At 38.4% G+C, this 18089-nt stretch overlaps 1 long non-coding RNA gene across 1 annotated transcript in view; it reads left to right on the top strand.

Annotated features, from left to right (window-relative positions):
* Positions 1-18089, top strand: part of LOC123384854 — a 192861-nt gene that overhangs the window by 52915 nt on the left and 121857 nt on the right. The window lies entirely within an intron of this gene.

Raw genomic sequence — 18089 nt, 5'->3', positions numbered from 1 at the left:
GCTCCCATTGGTCTAAAACTCAACTGCACTAACATTCTTATATTCTAAAGGGGAAAAACAGACACTAGCACTTCAGACAGGTTCATTTCCTTCGGTTGTGCTATTTATTCTCTGCAGTGCCATGCCTTTCATAAATGATCTTTTGTCAAAAAATGCTTTATGTGCAATGCACATGCATCTTGTTGAAAATAAAACAATGCTTTTACCATTCTAGCTTCATCCAGACATCTAGTACAAGTCTGCTGTTGTCTTAAGCCATATTGTGTCCCTACCTTCTCACTTAACACAAAGATCCAATTTATAACCACCCAGATAGTCAGGGCCATTTGTCTTTCATGAGGATGTACACAAATGTGGGAGGCACAAATGGTTTTGCGATGCTTGTCACAGTCCATTGGAAGTTGGAAATGAATCAACAACAAAGAGGACATTTAAATTATTTTGATTTCAATTTACTGCTACACCCACAAGTCTCTCTAAGTAATAGGGCAAATAAATAATCATTCTGTAACAGGAAAACCACCCATCCTTTACAACAACCGAAAGGGCTATAATAATTGCAGGGACTTCCATGGGCCACACTGTGAAGTAAAATCCATCACAAATGGCACTGATACTCCAGGTTCAAAACTGAGCTCAGATGATTTTGTCTTTGGCTGTATTTTTCTACTGAGCCATGAATCAAACAAAAGTTTTGGGATTCTGTTTCTTTCTTTCTAAGGTCTTAGTGAAACAAGATAAACAGAATAGAATTTATACAGTTTCTCAAATGACTTACTTGGAACAAAACTGGAATACAAAAATATTTTAGAAACTGAAATAACATTTTCATTTTGGTACTTCCAATTGTATGCTATGTAATCAGGATATCTTAATAAATACCATTGACCCTTGCACAACATAGGGATTAGGGACACCAAAGCTCTCACAAAGTCAAAAATGTGTGTATAACTTTTGACCCCTCAAAAAGTTAATAGTGTTGATAGCCCACTATTGACCAGAATCCTTACCAATAACATAAACTGTCAATTAACACATATTTGAATGTTATGTAGTATATAATATATTCTTAAAGCAGTATATAATAATAAAGTAAGCCAGAGAAATCAAAATATTATTAAATCATAAGAGAAACTACATTTACAGTACTGTACTTTATTTATCCAAAAAAACCCTACCTGTAAGTAAACCTAAACAGTTCAAACCCACATTGTTCAAAGGTCAACTGTATACACATATAGGTGTGTGTGTGTGTGTGTGTGTGTGTGTGTGTGTGTGTACCACATGGATATTAGCTATTTGAAGATTGATTTGGGAGGTATAAATGAGTAACAATATCTTTCTCTTTTTACAACACTGTAGTAAATGAAATAATATGTCAGGAATTTCTTAAAGAGCCTCGTACATTGTAGGTCCTAAATTCCTGCTAGTTCCTTCCCCCTTCTAGATACTGGATTGTTAAGAAAGGGGGTTAAATAAAGTTCACTTGTGCTAATTCTGTCTTCACCAAAATGTTTAAATACCTGCTATGTACGAGAAACCTCTAGATAAAGAATTTTACTTGCTCTTTACAAATGGGCAGGCATTCCCAATTTAGGGGAAAAGAAGGGGAGGCTGAGTAAAACTAACTCATCTCAATGCACACAGCTGAACAGTGGCAAAGGTGGTGGGGATGAAAATCTCTACCCAGGGATTTTGACTCCTCTTACAGGTTGAATTGTTTCCTTCCAAACCGATATGTTGAAGTCTTAACCCCTAAGACCTCAGAATGTCTTATTTAGAAAAAAGGTGGTTGACGAGATCATACTAGAGGGGGATGAGCCCTTAATCCAACACAAGTGGTGTCCTTGTAAGAAGAGAACAGAGACACAAAGAATAAAACATCTATGTGACGATGGAACAGAGATTGGAGTGACACATCTACAAGCAAGGAGCACGGGAATTTCCAGCAAATGCTGGAAGATGCAAAGATGAATTCTCCCTCTACAGATTTCAGACAGAGTATGGCTCTACCAGTGCCTTCATGTCAGACTTCTGGCCTCCAGAACTGTGTGGTTTACCAAAGGACCTGGCATTTACTCTAGAAGTTTAAGCAAGAACAAATGTGTGCCAGGTGAAGTGATTTTTAAGGTCAGATTACTGTTTCGTTTCTGTTGGTGGATATGAAGTTGGTAGTGATGGTGTTGTTTGGGTAACCATCAGCTCTCTAGAGTCACCTTAAATTATGGTGAGTTTATTTTAAGGATACACATGGGAATAAATGGACAAGGATGTCAGCCACCTGGCCAAGAGCCAGTAAGACCCAGGCAAAGCCAAAGATCTCTCGAGCCCTCTACCATTAAATCGTATCTGCCTCTCTGTCCACTTACTTTTCTCCTGACAATTTGGTGATTTCTCCTTATATTTTCTAACACAAACTCTAGGAAAGGAGTCACATTGGCTTACCTAATAATCATCATTTACATGCGGGCAGTATTTTTCCTACCAAGCCATGTCAGAGGCTACTGGTCTTCATCCTAGTCCATCTTCAAGGCATTTCTAAGGAAAAGATAACAGGTGGGTCAATCCTAGGAGACGCTATTCAGATGACAGGCTTTCCAAAGGAAATTTGTAATATAGTTGTCAAGGGTCCTATATGTCTATCTGAATAATCCTCATTTAATTCTTTGGATTGCAATCAAAAGATGCTTTTGCACAGAGAAGTGTCATAATTAGTTTTGCTTTTTAGGAAGACAACAATAGGGCCTGTGAGAAGTAAAGACTGAAACGCATTGAGGCTTGTGGTCAAGAAAGTAGCAAGAGGCTTGGCAAGAGTCTGGGCTAGTTAAGGGCAGAACCCAGTGTTTCTCTACATCCACCCCTTTGGTGATGATATACCATGTTTGTATACTTGGGGGAAAAACACTCAGAACCCCCAAGAAACTTGTCTTTCCTAATGATTTTTGCAGCTTGAGTTATATAGATTCTTTTTGCTTCAGAAAAGCAAAGCATCAACCAGAACACCCTTCACAAAATGGCTATGCAATAAAGCTTAAGGACAGAGTAAATCCATTTTGCTTTGGGTACAAGACAACCCACATATTATTGTCATCTTCCTTCTGCTTTACTGTTTTTCTTTTAATTAAAATTCAACTTTCTTGGAGTTACAAGGGTTCTAGGTTTCATCACTATCAAGCCACTTTCGAGGAGGGGAGAAGTTGCTTTGGCAAGAGTGGAGGACCAGGATCCCCATATACAATAGGCATAGAGCAGAAAACAAAGTCTAGCATCACCCAGGATTTTTTTTTTACCTTTCAAACTGTTATTTTATTTATTTTATTTTAAATTTATTTTATTCATTTTTAATTTTTTTCATGTTAATTCAGTTTTGAGAGACAGAGAGCAAGCAGGTGTGGGGCAGAGAGAGAGAGAGGGAGATACAGAATCCGAAGTAGGCTCCAGGCTCCGAGCCGTCAGCACAGAGCCTGACACAGGGCTTGAACTCACGAGCTGTGAGATCATGACCTGAACTGAAGTCAGATGCCCAACTGACTGAGCCACCCAGGCGCCCTTCAAGCTGTTATTTTAAATAAACAAATACCAAGTATTCCCGAGCAATAGGAAAAGCAAAGTAGTTGTTGGGGCTTTTTGGTTCCACTTTTCATCTCTCAGTGAGTTCCCTAATAGTTCCTTTGACAAGTAACATGCTTTTCCTCGTATGATCAAAATCACTGAGGAATAGGCAATTCTCCTTTCCTTTATCACCCTGCTCTATCTCTGCCGCCCAAGGAGATTGTTTTTTTATTCCCAAATAAAATCATCGAAGGCCACCCGCTAAAAAGGAGATGTTTTATACTGAGTAATTATGCCAAGATCATTTCATTAACCCTTCATTACCCTCAAATCTGATTTGACCTTCCCAGAAAAGAACATAATTGAAAATATAGGAAATCTATAGCAGCAAATGACAGAGCTGGAAGAGACATGCTTGCATGGTGTCGGATGGGAAAATGCACCTTGAGGGGTGCCGCCTGACCTTTTCAAGAAATCCACAGTCATAATTTTGTACTAAAAGCATCCTGAGTTTCCAAAGAGACCACAGGAAGAAGATACGAGGGCAACATGTTATAGTCAGATGCACTCCTTCTCTGTTTACACAGAGCGTTTTGTGCAGTTTGTGTAGCAAGTCAGATGGAAAGCCTGGATTCAAATTTCCCAGTGGACAAGTTACCTCCCCCATCACATCTACTCCTGCTTAGTTCCTAAGCCACAGAGGATTGTGAAGATGAAATGTAAGACTGTGGATAACGCTCTAAGAAGAGGGTCTAGCATATGCAGACTCTTGAAAAAATGCTAGCTCTTCAAGGTCAGGTAGGCAAGCCACTTCCCTTGCACTAAAAGGAGTTGTTGACCCTAACGTAGAGCACTTACATTCTTTTGATTAATTTGGTTAGTTGATTTTTAATTTGGGGTAAATATTGAAGTATTTATTTCCTCAATCTCCATTTTGTTGCAATATTACACAACTATTCCTGGCTTCTCCTGTTGTCTTCCAAAGGAAGAACATGTTACCCGCCATTGCATGTCGAGCCACAGGTACAGGACAGGACAGAGATGATGGTTATTTTATCCAATTTTAGAATTCATCAGCCATGGAAAGATTTAGCTATTTACTATGTTGGGAAAGTTTGTTGATACTAGTCAGGCAGACTTGAGTCTAAGCCTTGTTTGTTTAGTAATGTTAATGTACTTATGGGGCGCCTGGGTGACTCAGTTGGTTAAGAGTCCAACTTCAACTCAGGTCATGATCTCACACTCCATGAGTTTGAACCCCATGTCGGGCTCTGTGCTGACAGCTTGGAGACTGGAACCTGCTTCATTCTGTGTTTTCCTCTCATTTTGCCTCCTCCCCACTTGCGTTCTGTCTGTCTCTCTCTCTCTCAAAAAATAAACATTAAAAAAATTGAAAAAAAAACCATCTGTACTTTCCATCTTCATTTATTAGCTGGGAATGATAGAATTTATACATAGTGTTAACAAGAGGATTAAGTATAGCATTTTTAATTTTATTTCATTTCAGACTCACTAGAGAGTTTTAAAAACAACAGAGTTCCTTCATCCAGCTTCCCCTAACGTTAACACCTTGTAACCCAGTATAATTATCAACATCAGGAAATTTACATTGACAATTCAAATTCAGAGATTATTAACTAATCTATAACACATGATTCAAAAGTCATCAATTTTCCTACCTATGTCTTTTTCCTGGTGTAGGATCCAATTCAGGATTCTGTATTACATTTACTCTTCAAATCTACTTAACGTGCTCCATTCGGTGAGAGTTTCTCAGACTTGGTCTTTCACGACCTTGATTCTTTTGAATAGTATTAATCAGTTAATTTTTAGACTATCCCTCAATTTGGGTTGTTTAATGTTTTCTCATGATTAGATTGTGGTTATACATTTTCAGCAAGAATGCCAAATCTGATGTTGTATTCGTCTCAATGCATCGTAACAGGAGCCCCATGATATTAGTGTGTATTATTACTGGTGATACTAATTTTGATCATTTGGTTAAGGCGGGGGCCCACATTTTGCCACTGTAAATTTACCCTTTCCTTTTGTAATTAATATCCTTTTGCTATTACTGTTTATTTTGTAGCTCAGTTACCCAAGACTTGGCCTTGGAAATACGTTATTAGTCCCTGTACTATTTGAGCGTGCTCTCACCTTTTTCAACTTTACCTTACTTTCTCATGCTACAAAGGAGTATTCTGGGCTCAATTTGTATTTTTTTTTCCTGCCCCAGCCTTGAAATCAGTTATTTCTCCAAGGACCCCTGGTCCCTTTTGTTGGAAAAGGGCATTTACAAGTCAATATCTGTATGTATTTGTCCCCTCAGTAGATAGCACTAGGAAATTATATATATATACACTATACTATAGTGTACTATAACATAATTACTAATATTACATAGAATTAATATATAAATGATATTAATGCATTAATATATTAATTGTTTCTAGGTATTCTCAGCAGATAGTGCTAGGAAATTATATATATTATTAATGTATCATATATAATTAATATATTAATTTTATAATCATATTATATGTAAATTATCTATAGATCTTCTGCATTTACACATGTACATTACTATATGTGTCCATCTTTATATTTAAAAGAAAAATACAAGTTCGTGATGATTTCTGTTGTCCTGTAAAGTAGGAACTCCATTCCAGCACCACAGAGTTCAACTTAACATTTTGCCTTTCCTTATTTGTAACTCCCTTTTCGAACAATGAGAAGTGTGGTGCTTGTTAGTTACAATATAACCACTTGTTTGTTCGATCTTTGGATATATACAAAACTGTTTCGGAATTGCTCGACCAATTTCACTCTTGTGAAAACCAAATTTATGAAATAGAGAGCAGTATTTGTGTATATTTCTGTCTTTAGTCTTATAGAATATATAATTAAAAAGCTATTTTCCAAATTATTTGAATTAGTTACTTTCTTCCCCTACTTATTTCAGTGCACCTATGTCATTTATTGGTAATACGTTGGGTTCATTTGTTTGTATTCCATTTTGGATTCCTCTGGCAATCTGATTTTCTTTTCCTTCCTTCCTTCCTTCCTTCCTTCCTTCCTTCCTTCCTTCCTTCCTTCCTCTCTCTCTCTCTCTCTCTCTCTCTCTCTCTCTCTCTCTCTCATTTTCAGGTATTCTCAAAATGTCAGAACTATAACAAAAACTATACTCAGAGAAGTGCAACTCTCCCCTCATCCTTTTATTCTTTGTACCCCAATCCCACCCTCTGCTCTCCCCCTTTAGGTAACCAGTCTTGCTAGTTTCTGGTGTATCCTTTCTGTATTTATTTTTTGCACAAACGATCAGCTGCATATATATTTTATTATATCTCTTTCTTTCTTACACAAAAGTAGTATACCATAGGTATTCATATGTTCTTTTCCCCCCTCACTTAACAATCTATTCAAAACATTTCTTTATATCACTTTGCAGAGATCTTTCTCATTCTTTTTGATAACTGCATGCTTCTCTATTAGAAGATACACCATAGCTTATTTAATCCCTCTCGTATGCACAAGCATTTGGGATGTTTCAAATATTTTACATTCATAAAGATTAATCTTGTACATATGCCTTTTTGTATTGTTGGAAGTTTTACAATATTTTTAAAGTTTCTGGTAATTGGTAAAAGTCGTGCAAACTTCCAAGCACATAGAAGGCCTAAACTCTCACCTGAGCTACATTCCAGGGGGAGATTATTACCAGCTGTCCATGTTAGGTGCATAAACAGAAAAAAATGGGGGTGCCTGGGTGGTTTAGTCGGTTAAGCGACCAATCCTGGTTTTGGTTCAGGTCATGATCTCACAGTTGGTGAGTTCAAGTCCTGCACTGGGTTCCATGCTGACAGTGCGGAGCCTGCTTGAGATTCTCTCTCTCCCTCTCTTTCTGCCTCTCCCCTGCTCCTTCTCTCTCTCTCTCTCTCTCTCTCTCTCTCTCTCTCTCTGTTTTCTCTCTCTCTCAAAAATAAATAAATATACTTTTTTAAAAATGGGGGGGGGGGAAACATCCCCAACTGAGAAAGATTAAAACTCAAGAGGCAATTCAAAGTACTAAATCTATTGAGGAGAACAAAGAGAGCTAAACATGGCCTGGCATAATCACCAAAGCCAGTTGAATCAGGGTGTTTGAGGAGAAGAAAATCAGAGCCGGAAGAGTCTGAGGCCACAGTGAGGGAAGTCCTTTTCAGGGGATGGAGAACAAACTTTTGTTGAAAGTTGATCACAAGGGAAGCAATGATTCTCGTTGCAGGAGGCCTGGCTAGTGTGCTCTTATTTTTTTTGGTTTTTTTTTGGAAAAAATAATCTCCAAACTATTATTGATGGAAATATAATAGATGGAGACTCTAGGAAATAAAATAACTTGTTCTCTGTCTGACATTTCTTGTAAATTCGTCTAGGGCTCTCTGACCCACATCCCTCTGTGTGAGAATTCTCCCCTAAGACAATTCTCCAATTTTGTCACTTCGAATTGACGCATATTAAAAAGAATAATTTCTGGCTGTGTGACTGTTCCTTTTAACTTTACCCTGGTTTGCCTTAAGTCAAAAAGATATTAAGACCCCATTAATGTAACAAAGGGAAACAGAAAATTGTTGAAATTATCATTATGGTATGTAAGCATTCCTCCCAGTAGGGGAAAGGGGTGTTTGAGGTACTAAATAAATATATTCATCCTCCGTGTCCAAATTCTAAAATAATTGAAAGACATAGACATCAGAGAGAACCAAACAGTAGCTTTAATACTGAAAAACAAAACAAAAACAAAGAGCAAAGCAAACAAAAAAAAATCCAATTTGGAGAATGCGATATAATATCTTCGATACAGTGATTTTGTTAATGTTTTATTCCCATCATAGGAGGAAAAAAATCAAATACTTCCCCTGTGGTGGTCTGACTAGCAGAAAATAGAAGCTTCCTGCCTACAGGTTCAGTGTAAAAGTGGAAAGCAGGAGGGTGGAACTGAGCACACTCAGGTACATTTTCCAAATTCATCAATCAGATAAGTTCCTTCATTTCCCACGTGCAGACTGATAAAAGGTGGAGGAAGAGGCTCAGGCCCTCTGCACGCATCACTGATGTGATAGTAGTGAGAAAGGCTGTTCTCTAATAGTGCAAACCCATTCACACCATTGGGAAAATAATTCTCAATGCACACACTTTCAAAGGTGAGATAGTAGACCTACTATTAGACTCCAATGCAGTTTTCAAAGGCACACTTGCTGCCTTCTGATGCGGCCCTGTGTTAGAGCTCTGAGGTTTAGTGTATATATTTTGGTGGATTGGGACCAACGGGGTCCTGATCTCAGAAGGGTACTTGGTGGCAAAGCTCTTGGCAAAGGGGCCTACGGCTCCTCGTGTGTGATACTTAAACACTCTAGACTCCTACTGCTTCTGTCTGTCATTTTGGGTTTTTTGGGGGGGATTTTTTTCGGCTGATTCTTCGTCTTCTTCTTTATTTTTTTTAATCTGATGCTGCTTTTACATCTTGAATTAATTATTCTTCCAAAGCTCCTTGATTTGTTTGTCTCATGCAGGGAGAAACGGGTACAAGAGTTAATTAAATGTCTTCTTGTCAGACAGCTGATGAAATCTTCAATACCACCGGTTCTGGTGTGTGTGTGTGTGTGTGTGTGTGTGTGTGTGTGTGTGTGTTTATGTTCTTAATTTACTCTTCTGCTGGGCAACTGAAAGGCAGTATTCACCTCCTTATTCATTTTAATGTCTGGGTGAACTTTGCCTTGGAAATGACTAGGCCACAGCAGCACAGAGTCAAGGTGGCAGTAGGGGCCTAACTGGGTGATTCATCTGACAGTGCTCATAACTAATTAGAACTGTGTCGTTGCCAAAACCTCTTTCCTTGGCTTTGCATGAAGATGCTGTACCTCTGGATCATTTTCATTGTGTCCTTTGTGCCGATAGGGATGGACACAGTCCATTGCCTACAAGGATATAGGAGGCTGTTGGAGAGAATTGTGTTGCTACAAGAAGAAGATTACTACACGAGCAAATGTCTGGGTGAGGGATAGGCAGTGAGTGATCAGGATCCTGGTGGGGCTTAAACACCATCTAGGAGAGATCACTTTTTTTTTTTAACTTTATGTGTAGCAAAGAATAATTTCCAGGATTTTTCATTTATATAAGCACAGATATTATGTATTTTATTCTAGATTAAAAACAATTTTTTTAAATAGTATATATGTTGTCATTGGGGTGAGGCTAGATGAAAGGAAAAAAAATCAGATATAAGATTCTTTGAAATTATCCCTAATGTCATTTAAGAGATGATCTCTTGTCCCTGGAGTGTTAAATTATGGTTTATCACAGTAGTCAGAAGATAGACAGATAGATAGATCGATGCCATGTGCTCTTACTCCTTTTACAGAAGGATATACTTTCTCAAAATCAGTTATTTATTTCCTATTTTTCAATCCCCAAGAAAATGTGCCTTGTATTTCTGCATTTGAATAATGAGGAACATTTTCCCCCCTTATAATGAAAGAAATGATAAAATCTTCAGAAATGATAAAATCCATAGCTGCCTTGTCTGGTATCCCTTCCCTCACTCATGCAACAGTATTTTGGGATTTATTATCTACATGTTTTGAAAAATACTTGCCTAAGCTTTACCCTGAGGAGCACACTCCTCTAAAATCACCCCAGATCTCAGACATTTCATAAATTAACCAAAAGATCACCTGCATCACCAAGCTTTCCCTATTCGTTCCAGCTACAAGCCATCTCTTTGAACTCCAATAATCTATGGCTTGACCTCACCTATAATATGTTTCGCACATTGTCTTTGACAAAGCTATTTTTGTCGGCTCCCTATTTTCTTTGGTACGTATATTTCTTAAGCATAGGAACTCTGTCTTAAGTGCACTGTCTACAAACCCAACATCCATTCAACAAGGTCCTGATCTCTTGGGATTTATTTCTAATTGGAAGTGGGGATGAGAAAGATAGAAAAAAAAGAAAGAAGCAAATAAACATATTAGCACACAGCAGTAATTTCTGGGAAAAAAATAAAATAGGGCAATGACAGAGAATGACCTGAGGCAGAGGGGTTTTATGTGAGGGAAAGCAGGCAGCAGTAGATTGAAGAGGCAGGGAAGGCCAATCTGATGTTGGAGCCAAGGCATGAATGGCAAGAAATGATAGAGGATGCCAATATCTGCGATCAGGTGTTTTTAGGGAAGAGAAAGAGAAAGAGCAAGCCCCTTAGGTAGTCACTAGCTGGGGATGCACTATAACCACAATGAAAGCCTGTGTGTGGGTGACGCTAGGCTTCATTGGAACATGCGCACCAGGGAGCAGAGCATGCAAGCCCGGTGGGCTGTGGGAAGGAGGATCTTAGGCAGAAGGGTTATTACACAGCTCGATTTTCATTATTCAAGATGATTCTGTGTGGAAAAGAAATGTAGGAGAGTCAGAAGGATGGGAGAAAGACCGGTTATGAGGATGAGGCCTCAGTCCAGGTAAGAGTGGATGGGTCTGGGCTAGAGGAGACGAGAGCATCTACCTCTGATCTTTGTTGAACAAATAAATGGGTGATTAAAACAATGCAATGAAGAGGAGGGCATCCTAGAATGAGGAGATGTCTCCATTGTGGAAACCTCCTTTTATAAACAAGGAAAATGTAAAGCAACACTACCTCTAACCCCTACTCTAACCCAAACCCAAACCCTAACCCTACCACAAACTAGAGGGATTAACAGGGGAAATGATACTGGAAAAAAAGGCCTTATTTTCCTTTTGACATTCTGATTGAAGCTTAACAACACTGTACATTTTTAGAAATTAACCAAAGACTCTGCACTGCATTGAGAGCAGAAAGTACAAACTCTGTCTCAACTATCATTCTTCCAAATAAAAGGCTCTCCTTCTCCTGGCCAGAGCAGAACTGAACCAACAAATGGGAATCCAGGCAGGTGCAGTGCTAAATAAATTAGGCCATAAAGTATAGGAACGAGAGCATCGATGTCTTATTATCCTATAATGTCCCTAATTATCTCCATTGTAGACCCTTGAAACACCCACCTCAGTGCTCCAGTAGGATTCTTTTCTACCCTAATAATCTTTAATTTTGTGCCATGTCAAAAAAATCCTTTTTCTGTTTACTATGAACTTTGCCACACAAACTGAGTGAAATATTCAGGAAAGCATAGACTGGGTCCTAAAATATCCTTATACTCTCAATGCCTATGATGGTCATGCATAGGTGGTGTTCAGTTAATGTTTGAGGGTGCTACTGATGAAAAATCATTCACCACCACCATTCAGAAACTTGATGGGGGGAAATTACCTGATGAAGATATCCTCACTAGGTAATCTCAGCTCATACCTGGGTGGGGAGTTTTCTCTGTGAGATTTTGTCACTTGCCCTCCTGCTCTGGAATCCTGACTCTTGTCCATTGATCTTATTTATGCTGAGATTTTTGACAATCCCTTGTCTGCCCCAGGGCAGTGACAGGTAAATATGCAAATACTTGGTTCTTTCTTGGGTTGGCACAACTCTTCATTCCTAGAAAGAAAGATGCCATGTCAGTAAAATACATTTTTATTTCCTTTGCATTATCCAGTAAAAATAAGATGAGCCAAACCACATAACTGCCTTAAAGCTATGGCATTCAGTGACCCTGATTGCTCCTTTGGCCTAAGCTGAATGTGAACAATAACCTCAAGGTCAAGATTTTCATTGGCCCTTCCTAAATGCCTAACCCTCCAATTCCCCCAGGATCTTGAATGTTTGCTTTGCAAATAGAAATGTCAAGAGGTCTATTTATAAATGTGTATTTAGTGACCCAGCAGAAAAAAAATTGGCCAAGAACCTATTTATTTGGGGAATGGTGCTAGTCTGTGAATCAGCTGGAAGGATGCAGATAAGTATAAAGGACCGTCCTGGTTTCCTAAAAGGCATTGCCCTCTGCCCTCTCTGTCTCACCTTGTCAGCAGGCATGCTGTGCCTTGCTTTGAGTTGCAGGAGGAGCAGCACTGTTTGCTCTGCTTTGGGACAACGTGATGAGAATCAGCCACGAGACAGAGATTTTTAAAGATGTTTTATTAATGTGTCCCTTGACTGTTCATTTGCTAAGGGTTTACAAATGCTTTATCAATTATTAATGGTCTTGATACCTAGCTTTAAAAAAAATCCTTAAAGTTGGGAAAGATATGGGCACTGAATAATTCACACCTACGGCCACTTCTACTAGACTAATGTCTTTTAACAGATAAGGCCAGAGTAATCTGGATTAAATTTATTTATCTCTGGGTCTGTTTCCTTTTCACTCCCCTAAAAATGGAGACTACACCTCGAAGAACAAGGTCTACTATCTGGTTGTTAAAATTGCAACCAGGGAGCCAGGACTTTCGTGGTTTCAAGCTAATGTTTCTCCTGACCTTGGGTAGCAGTTGGAAAACATTTAATAGGTCTCTCTTCTTGACATTTTGAGATTTCTCTGACTTTATTCTGCTACTCATTTCTCAATGAATTATTGAAGATGAATTTAACCAGCCACCCATTAGTTTGCACATTTCCCACTCTTCATATATCACTTGGGACCTGGTTTTTTTCTTTGTAGAGATTGAAACCATGACTGGCTCAGCATCCTGATTCTCAGTAGATGCTTTTCTGATTTCTCACTACTTCACACTTCCTTTGGGTTGCTTTTAACCAAATGTAGTTAGAAATCAAAGAGCACTTTGCATTTCATGCGTATGTGTGTGTGTGTCTAAATGTGTGTATTTTTCAAGGTCAAGGTCAAGAAGCACAGCTAGATGAACTTCAAGATAGAAGGCATTTAGAGTGGGAAAGCATTTAGGAAGGGCAGCATAAAGTTTGTCAACATGATACCAGCTGGTCAGAGCTCCTGCTTTGAGCTGTGGGTTGTGGGCCTAGGACAACTAACGTAGGTGATATAAATTGGCCTAGGACAACTAATGTAGGTGATATAAATTGGCCTAGACAAACACAACTGGCAAGTCTAAGGTAATGGATTTGTTGTAGGAGATCCAATATGAATGAAAGGACATAGAAACAATACATCTCAGATTGAAGGGAAAAAGTTACAAAACAGACATTCTTGCATCTTAGTTTTTATGTACTAGAATATGATAGGACACCAGCCAGTAGTTGGGGATGTGAAGAATTTAGATTCAACACAGTTATGTAGGGAACTGGAAAGGATCCACATAGTATCTTCCGGTTACTAGAGACTGCTCTGAAATTCCTTCCAATAGACTGAAGGAACCTCACAAAGACAGTTCTCCATCTGTAAACTTTCGTACCAACTCCAAGGCAAGGCAGAAGGACAGACCTGTGGACTAACTCAGCCACCCAGCTACAACAGACACCTGATATTGGGGCTGAGATTCCAGGACCTCTGTTTCAGGACCAAAGCTGTATTCTTTGCTCTGTTCACCTGATCAAATTCCTCTCCATAGGAAAGCCTGGCCTAATGCTGAAGTTGATCTTTCTGAGTTGGGCTTTGGATTACTGGTTGTTATCTCCAAAGGACTTTATCCCTGCCCTCATTTCTCTACATTTATGCTAACTTTCTGTTAACTCCCTTTCCTTTCTAAGCCTTGAAAACTCTTTTCCAGCATGCCATGTGACTGTCAACATTGACTACCTATATGAGTAAACTCCAATCCCAAACTGCAGAGATGATTGGTAACAAATTAAATGCTAAACCCTATCTATGACATGTTGGGGCTGAGACTGCTCCTGTGGGACTGGTTCTGGAAAACAGAGTCCTTTTCAGCCAAGGTCCCCACAGGAAACTGATGGCACACTCAAATTAGGACTTTTCAAGGAGAAGTCATCCTCAAAGGTACTACTTTCAAGGGTATGGAGGGGGAAATCACAAGGCAGACTTTAGTAACCTAGGGCTTAATTCTGAGAAGCCCAAAGATATAAGGTGAACAAATAGTTCTTGAAACCAGAGAGGAGTGTTATGGTGTTATTGCCCTCCTTGAGAGGACTAGTGTTCATGTAGAAGAGCACAGCCACCTTCTGGTCATTGTAGGAACGAAGTTAAGAGAAGTACCCCTGACCCCACCCTCCTCCCTTCTTTGATCTCTAAATGGGATCTCTGTTGGCTGAACCCTCTGAAAGCCAGAAGACATGGGAATCCACTCATGTAGTCCCAGTATCCTTCCTTGCCTCTATGATCATGCCAACCCAACAAGAACATAGAAGTGTGGAGAGTGGATCTGGAGAGGCAAACAAAGGGAGCCAACAAAAATCCAAACCCATATTTGGATTTATCAATTTATTGATCATGGATAGGAACCAGGAAACTTAAGGGAGAAAAAAACAAAGACTGATATCAGTGTCCATTTATTCGGCACCAAATCATAGTAAGCATAGTCAACACAATAGATGGAAATTAGAATCAGTATCTGTGATGTTTTGAATCAGATGTCATCAAATTGGAACCTGTGAGTCAAATTCAGCCAATGCTTATTTTTTGTAAGTAAATTTTTATTGGATCACAGCCGTACCTATTTGTTTACATATTGTTTGTGGCTGATTTCATGATACATCTCCAGATGATTAGAGTGGTTGCAACAGAGGTGATATGGCCAACAAAGCCAAACATATAAAATCTCTTGACTTTTGTGGAAAAATTTTGCTGACCTCTATTGTGTATCTATCTGCCAAAGTAGAACATGTGAAGTTTACTATATGGTGTTAGCCACAATGATACTGAAAAAGTAGTAAGTGGTGGTTTTCTATCCCTTTTCCCCTCTATGTCTTTCTACTATATGCTTCTGTGACCCATATACAACACTGGCTTTGTATTCAAATAGAAACACTGCAATGATTCAGTCATGTTTGATTTTACCATAGTTCTCTCTGTTCCCTATCTGGACAGCTTTTAAGTAGTGAGTAGATTGGAAGATGTTATGTGTGTTAAGGCAGTATGGCACCCTTCAGAAGCCTATAATAACAACAATGAAAATAATAATGATAAAGAAATACCTACAAAGTTTCCTACAGACTAGGCTCTATTCTAAATGCTTTATTTCACATAGAATACATTGTTCAACCTTGAAATAATGTTAGGAGTAGATACTTTTTAATTAACATGTTTACCATTTTATAGATGAGAAAATAGAGGTACAGGGGGGTTAAGTAATGGGTCCAAGCTCAAAAAGCTGGTGGGCAACTGAGCTAGAATTCAAAGCCAGGCAGAATTCAAACCCAGAACACAAACCCTCCAAAATTTTTGTTCATATCCCCATACGATGCTTTTGAAGTTTATGATATCCAGAAGGGTCATGAAATAGCATGTTTTTATAATAGATATGTTTCAGCAAATTGAGAAGTAAAACATACCAAATTAAGATTACCATTTAAAAATATCTTTATAATGTAATTAATACCCAAACTATACCAATTATCTAAATTAAGGACTTAGAATGTATATCTAGAGTTTATATCTTTGAATTATAAAAATAAGCTATTAACTTGGCAAAGAGTGAATGCCTGGGTAATAAAAGTTTCTAGAAAGGAAAAAATAGAGCCTAAAAACAGAACATGCTGAGTGTTGTTTTGTTTGTTTGTTTGTTTGTTCTTTTATCACATTCACTCAATAAAAACATATAGTCAGTAGGGTAGAGAGGAGTATAAATGGACAAGTGAATAAACTGGTGATTAGTTATGTGAAAAAGGAAGGAGAAGTCCCTTGTGGAAATTCACAAGGTATCCCAAACCAATGCACTGGGCTATTCATGGCTTGGTTCATGCAAATTCTTCTCAGGTCTCCATTTCTCCTAAGCTTATTTAGGTTGGAACAAATGATGTACATGTATCATTTTCCTGGAAGCCCTCTCAAAACTGTTTATTGAAAAGCAGTTGCCAAACTTTTCTTTCCAGTATCTGATTTTAATTGGTTCACATCTTGTCGCTGAGAAATCAGTTTGTTTGGAATTTTCAAGATACCTTTTATTCCTGCTCACACAAATAATAATTAATGTGTTTGTGCTGAGGCAGCAACATAAAATATAACTTTTTTCTTACTATTCTGAGATTGCCAGCTGAGTACTGAGAATAAATGATGTACCTTTAAAAATGCCTGCATTTGCAAAGGAATTGTTTTCTGGATGAGTTGAATTTTTATTTGTTTGACTTGTATGATCTTTAACATCCACCGCTCTCATTTTATCACTAAATTATAAAACCTTGCTGGAAATGGTTCCCTAAATAGCGTTCCAGGCCCTGTCCCTGCATCCCAAAAGCACTTCATCTAAAGCACCTTAGAAAGATCCATTCATTCTTTCATTCATTCAGAAAATAATTATTGCATACTTACCATAGCACCAAATAGTCTTTCTGACCCCAGTGATACAAAAATGACAGTGCCTCTTCCCTTGATGAGCTTACTCTCTGGAAGACTTAACAAAAAGAAAAAAAAAGAAAAAAAAAGAAAAAGAAAAAGAAAAAAAAGGACCCCATGATGTTAAGTACTTACATAGATAGCGGGGGGGGGGGGGGGGGGGGAGGGAACTCAGAGAACACAGTAGCTTGTTTGGCCTCAGGGAGTCAAGGAGCAATTTCACCAGGGAGGTAACATTTAGAGATGTCCAAAGTAAAGCCATTCACCACTTTCTCTAAATTGGAAATGATGTATTTAAAATCAAATGAAAAAAATAGTAAAAATGATTTAAAATTTTTAAAACTCAGAAATATATATTGGGAAAAAGGTTGGCTAAATGAATGGCATCTATATCAGCGGCATTAACCAGAGAGTAGAACTCATTACACAGGGGATCCATGTTATCTGGCAAAATACTTACAACTTTTTTTTTTAATGTTTGTTTATTTTGAGAGAAGGGGGAGAGAGAGCCCACATGATCAGGGGAGGGGCAGACAGAGGGAGACAGAGGAGCCATAGTGGGCTCTGTGCTGACAGCAGAGAGCCTGGATGCGGGGCTTGAACCCACGAGCTGTGAGATCGTGATCTGAGCTGAAGTCGGATGCTTAACCAACTGAGACACCCAGGTGCCCCTCAGCTTTGTTTTGTTTTATTTTATTTTTTAATTGCTATTTGCAGTCAGTTTTGTCCCAAATCAACGGTATAGGCTGTCTCTGACATGGGCACTGGAAGATGTGAATTGGATGGCAGGTTTCTATTCTATTCCTCGGCTCAATTGTTTATCCCTGGATTCATAACCTTTCTTCATTATGAGAGTCTTTCTTCATCATGAGAGTTTTATAAGAGGTCCTGGTATCCAGTAAAGCAAGAACCCTCCCCACATCCTCAAAAACTCAGAAATTTTTGGCTACTCTTGGCCCTTTGCTCTTCTGAATAAATTTTACAATCATATTATCTTGTCCACATCAAGTCCATAAAAGACTTTTGGGAGCTATTTGGAATAGGAACTACATCTATTGGTAAACTTAGTTAAAATTTATATTATCACAGTATTTATTCTCCTCCATGGTAATAATAGGTATTTTCATTTATTTCGATCTTTTAAAACATCTGTAAATACAATTGTATAATTCTCTTCTTTTC

The sequence above is a fragment of the Felis catus genome, chromosome B1 (assembly GCF_018350175.1).
Source record: "Felis catus isolate Fca126 chromosome B1, F.catus_Fca126_mat1.0, whole genome shotgun sequence".
In the NCBI taxonomy this organism is placed as follows: Eukaryota; Metazoa; Chordata; class Mammalia; order Carnivora; family Felidae; genus Felis; species Felis catus.
This window is presented reverse-complemented; position numbering and strand designations above follow the sequence as displayed.